The sequence below is a fragment of the Delphinus delphis genome, chromosome 9, assembly GCF_949987515.2.
Source record: "Delphinus delphis chromosome 9, mDelDel1.2, whole genome shotgun sequence".
Classification (NCBI taxonomy): Eukaryota; Metazoa; Chordata; class Mammalia; order Artiodactyla; family Delphinidae; genus Delphinus; species Delphinus delphis.
The window spans coordinates 5009084-5015324 of record NC_082691.1 but is presented as its reverse complement, the minus strand read 5'-3'; the positions used below and the strand labels follow the sequence as shown (position 1 = coordinate 5015324).

Below are 6241 nucleotides of genomic sequence, written 5' to 3'. Positions count from 1 at the left end.
AGAAGCTGTTATCTTTCCAGATAAGTTTCTTTGTTCCCTTTTGTTTCACAACGTTATTCCTATTGTAAAGTAGAATAGTGGGAAAAAATCAGAAAACAATGGATTTTAAATGTAGCCCTCCTAAGTAACATTGAGGAAAATTTATTTAACCTTTCTGAGATGCACTTTGAAAAAAATTCAAGGAATGGCATTAGTTTTCTTATAAATTTAATTTGAGGATGAATTACAGTAATGATTAATGTTAACCTTCTAACAGTGAGATAGATAAGTATAACTTGTATAACTAAGTATTTGTCAAATGTAGGAATAGATAATCTTATCAATATTATAACTTTTATTATCTCTATTTCTATTAAGAATATTTTAGAAAATGGATGTTGCTCTTTTTTCACTGTACTCATTTTCCCCTTTGATGACTTAAGATCGTGATACCATGAACAAGTTATGCAGCCAAGTTGGACCTCGGTTAGGACAAAATCAGGAGTCAGCCCTGCAGGAAGAGCAGGGACAAAGTCAACATTCCCTGGTATGTCAGGGTACCCGCACCAACAGAGAATGTACTTATTGACTCTGGACAAAAGCACACTTCCTGCATCATCTTGGCCTTGTAGCTCCACTGCTTTGAGTTTCTACTTCTTCAAATGCTCTTTGGGGTTAGTGAGAAATACCACTGAACTTTCTGGATGCATGATCTATATTAAAATTCCAGCATTGTGCCTGGAGTTTAAGTCCCCAATCCACGACAGTCGTTGTTATTGCTGATTATGTTCATTTCAGTTTTATTTTGACTTTAGGTCCAAAATCAGCTTCACTCTAGGTCTTCCCCTTCTGGATCTATAGATACACCCCACACATACCACATAAACACACACACTTCATTCATGACAGTTTCAGATCCAAACTCTCTGTGAGCAAACCTGGTAGGTTTGAGCCATTCCATCAGACCAGGGATTCTCTGTGCCATAGACAAGACTCAGCCCACAATGCCCCAAGAGACAAGGTCTGGGCATCCGTGTTCCCCCAAGCTGCAGACTCTCCTCAGCATCTGGGCTGAGACGATGCATCCCATAAGATTGTGCAATGTGCCAACCCTGCAGGTTTCCTGGTACTCCTGCTTCTTCCAGGCCCAGAATTTAGTGGCTAAGACAGTCTGCTGCCTTGTCAGAATTTTGCTGTTTCTCCTCTGAACTGGAGCTTCACCCCTATATCTCGATTTAGGGTTTGGAATCCTTCCCCTTGGACAAACCTCCTGGATGGAGACCTGGTTAAGTCATGAAGATCTCTCTCCCAGATTTCCCACCACTCCAACTTGACTACTGGTTGCAGGGATTTTCAATGACCCCACCACAACCTCTGGAGGTTGCATCTCAGATTATTTTGTGGGAAATTCTGAGGGGAAAACTTTTGGAAAGTGGATGAGATTGTGATATTTATATTGATGAAACTACTCTATTTAAAATGGAGCTACTCAATTTGTCCCTAAGTTGATGATATCTATGAAAATATAAATTTTACTAAGAGAGATCTATTAATCATATTTATTCACATTTAACAAATCTACTAAATATAAATATAAGTGTCCCAGTATTTACCTAAACTTTTCCATCTTCAGAAGCAAGGAATTCTTCCTGAATTATAAAGTATATATGGTTATACCTTATTTTATTGTGCTTTGCTTTATTGAGTTGCACAGATATTGCATTCTTTACAAATTGAAGTTGTGACAACCCTGTGCAGAGCAAGTCTATCAGAGCCTATTTTTCCAACAGCATTTGCTCACTTCATGTCTCTGTATCATATTTTGATAATTCTTGCAATATTTCAAACTTTTCATTATTATTCTATTTTTTTGGTGATCTGTGATCAGTTGTCTTTAATGTTATTTATAATTATTTGGGGACTCCACAAACCACACCCATTTAAGACAGCATACTTAATTGATAAGTGTTCTGACTGCTCCATCCATTGGTTGTTTTCCCATCACTCTCCCTCACCTCAGGCTTCCCTGTTCCCTGAGACACAACAAGATTTTAATTAAGCCAATTAATAACCCCACAATGGCCTCTAAGTGTTCAAGTGAAAGGAAGAGTCACACATCTCTCACTTTAGATCAAAATCTAGAAATGATTAATCTTAGTGAGGGGCGCAGGTTAAAAGCTGAGATAGGCTGAAAGGTAGGCTTATTGCACCAAAGAGTTAGCCATGCCGTGAATGCAAAGGGAAAGTTCTTGAGGGAAATTAAAAGTGTTACTGCAGTGATCACACTAATGATAAGAAAGCAAAACTGCTTTATTGCTGATATGGAGAAAGTTGTAGTGATCTGGATAGAAGATCAAATCAGCCACAACATTCTGTTAAGCCAAAGCCTAATCCAGAGCAAAGCCCTAGTGCTCTTCAATTCTATGAAAGCTGAAAGATGAAGAAGCAGCAGAAGAAAAGTTTGAAACCAGCAGAGGTTATTTTATAAAGTTTAAGGAAAAAAGCTGTCTCTGTAACATAAAAGTGCAAGCTGAAGAAGGAAGTGCTGATGTAGAAGCTGTAACAAGTTATCCAGAGGATCTTGACTAATATCATTAATGAAAGTGGCTACACTAAACAACAGATTTTCAATGTAAACAAAATAACCTTATGTTGGAAGAAGATGCCATCTAGGACTCTCATAGCTAGAGAGGAAAAGTCAATAGCTGGCTTCAAGCTTCAAGACAGCCTCTCTTGTTTGGGGCTAATGCAGCTAATGATAAGTTGAAGCCAATGCTCACTCACCATTCTGAATTATGCTCAATCTACTCTGTCTGTGCTCTATAAATGGAACAACAAAGCCTGGATGATAGCACAACTGTTTTCAACATGGTTTACTGAATATCTTAAGCTCACTCTTGAGACCTACTGCTCAGAAAAAAAGACTCCTTTCAAAGTATTACTACTCATTGACAATGCACCTGGTCACTCAAGAGCTCTGACAGAGATATACAGAGATTAATGTTATTTTCATGGTAGCTAACATAACATTCATTTTTAAGCCCATGGATCAAGGAGTAATTATGACTTTCAAGTCTTATTATTTAAGAAATGCATGTTGTAAGCCTACAGCTGCCATAGATAGTGATTCCTCTGATGGATCTTGGCAAAGTCAGTTGAAAACCTTCTGGAAAGGATTCACCATTCTAGACGCCAGGAACAACATTTATGATTCATGAAAACAGGTCAAAATACCAACAGTAACTGGGGTTTGGAAGAAGTTGATTCCAACCCTCATGGACGACTTTGAGGGATTCAAGACTTCAGTGGAGGAAGTAACTGCAGATGTGGTGGAAACAGCAAGAAACCTAGAATTAGAAGTGGGGCCTGAAGATATGACTGAATTGCTGCAATCTCAGGATAAAACTTGAACAAATGAGAAGTTGACTCTTACTGATGAGCAAAGAAAGTGGTTTCTTGAGATGGAATCTACTCTTGGTGAAGATGCTGTGAAGATTGTTAAAATGACAAAAAAAGGATTTAGAATATGACAAAAATGTAATTGATAAAGCAGCAGCAGGGTTTGAGAGGACTGATTCTAATTTTGAAAGAAGTTCTACTGTGGGTGAAAAACTATCAAAACAGCATTGCATGCTACAGAAAAATCAGTAGTGAAAACAAGAGTCAATCAATGTGGCAAACTTCATTGTTTAAGAAATGGCCACAGACACCACAACCTTCATCAAACACCACCCTGATCAGTCAGCAGGCACCAACATCAAGGCAAGACCCTCCACCAGTGAAAAGGTTATGACTCACTGAAAGCTCAGACAATGGTTAACAAGTTTTAGCAATAAAGAATTTTTTATTTAAGGTACTTACATAGTTTTTTTTTGACATAACAGCATTGCGCACTTAATAGACTACAGGATAGTGTAAACATAACTTTTATGTGCACTGGGAAATGAAAAAAATTAATTTGAAACACTTTATTGTGATATTCACTTTATTGGGATGGTCTGGACAGAACCTGCAATATCTCTAAAATATGTCTGCAATTGCTTTCTAAATGCCTCTTCACATTTTATTAAAAATAGTAACTAATATTTATGTATTTACTATGTGCCACATTCAGAACAATTCTAAGAGTCTTACATGAATTATCTCTTTTATTCTTCATGAGAAATACGTGAGGGAAATACAGTATAGTCCCCACTTTACAGATGCAGAAACTTTTGTTAACCCAAAGTTCAATTATTTTTTTAATTATAAAATTCTATATATGTCAGGTATGACCTCCTCTACTTTGAGTTCAATACCTATAACAGGCATTTATTTCATTGCAGTATTTTTATTTCTTCTAAAAGTTATTCAAAGATAAACAAATAAATAAGCAAAAATGCATTCTGCTCCTGAACCCAAAATTCCCTTATTTTATACCTAAAGGAAAAACAGTTGCTACTGAGGACCCCAAATACCCATACAGGGTTAGGAAATGAGCACAGTGATCTTAGGGCTTCACAAAGAGGTAATTAGACCACATAGAAAGCACAAAGGCCTGGTGAGAAGAGGTTTATAAGTGGGAATAAATGGGGGAGGGAGAGAGATATTTTATTTAAAAGTCACAATCCTATAGAAAAAATTAAATTGGTTCCATATGCCAAGAAATACATGAACATGAAAATGCATGGCTTGGAAGCATTCTCTCTGTGTGGGAAGATGCAAGGGCAGAGGAGCATGGAATCAATGGTGTGTTCTACATACTGTCCTAAATATTGACAGGGAAGCCAAATAGAGTATCTGTGTGGACCTGAGAGATTAACATAAACCCACATCAGCAGGCTTAATACTAAAGACCTGATTTTTTTTTAAAAATCATACACTCCTAGCTTAAAATGGTATGGGGAACGCTTTGATTGCCCTTTCCCATCATGTGTGATGTCATAGAAACCCACTGTTATTTCCATCCACCTGCTCCAACCACATTATTCTCATAACATGGGATGCATCCTCCATGAATGCTTTGAGACTCTGTATATCTTCCAGGGAAGATGCAATCAAACCCAGGACACTATGGTGGAGAGCACTTCAGGGGTACATTCCTTGAGCTTGGCATCCAGATGGACTGGAATATTCACCAGAGGGGAAGCAGAACTGAGACCATTGGAAGAGAACAGATTGCTTTGTCTCAGGGGTGCCTCAAAGGAAACCAAAAGCCTAAACACATCTGAAAACAAAAGTGCAGAATAAATCAATATATGTTAACTTGTAGTTCAAGGTTATGCATTCAGTTAAGACCTCTTGAACATTTCAAGTTTCATTTCTTTAAGTTCAACGAATTTGTGCATTTGAAATTTGAAGAAAAGATCAAACTTTACATTTTCACAGAAGGTGGCACATCTCTGGAGTAATCATTATTCGGGATTACATGTTTCGTACCATTTATTCAGAACGCTTTATTTTTATCCTACTTTGTCCCAGAATTGGTGGGAAGATTGAAATATGATCCAGAGCGCATACCTGTGATGCATGTTCATTTCTTTGGGACACTTGAATCAAGTCATTTCTGTAGTAAAGTCCAATCTGAAGTCATATCCCCTTTTGATTTATCTTGACGTGTTCTTTTACGTGAAAGGCAGCTTGAAGACAGAGACAGGATAAATGTTCCTCTTTGGATAGAGCCGAAAACTCTCCTAGTCAAAACCTCTCCCCCCACCTGCCTTTCTGATAAATGAAAAAGAACTTCCTGAGAAGATGAAAGAAGCATCTTTCATCCACTGACATCTTGCACAGGTGAGGTTATCAGAATAGCAATAGCTGAAACAAGTCTCTCCATAAAGAGCACAGGTGAGGGTTCTTTGGAAGAAAGAGAGCATCAGGGGATCTAGTGCATGTTTTTCTCACTCCTGAGAGGGCTGGCTCTGCAGGACATCACAGCATTTTTCTATTGAGAGGTGATGGCCAAGACTATGTCTTCTGGATTTGGGATGCCTCAGTTTGCTCATCTGTAAAATGATTAATATTACACCCTCTCTTTAAGGGTTGTTTTGAGGAATAGCTAAGTTGTAAAGCACCGAGAATAGTAACAGGCACATGATCAAATGTTATCTAAAGATTGCCATCGTATCACCCTCATCCTCCTCATCCTCGTTCTCATTAAAACCAGTAGGGACACTATCTATTAAGAAGATTTTTAATGTGGATATTAAAATCCAAAATGGTTAACTAATTCAGGACCTTAAAGGCAGCCAAAGAGAAAATGACAATGAACCCAGAGGGGTAA

At 37.8% G+C, this 6241-nt stretch overlaps 1 pseudogene; it reads left to right on the top strand.

Moving 5' to 3' along the window:
- The first annotated feature begins 2057 nt into the window (after positions 1-2057).
- LOC138414179 (tigger transposable element-derived protein 1-like) lies at positions 2058-3799 on the top strand (annotated as a pseudogene).
- Positions 3800-6241: the final 2442 nt, after the last annotated feature.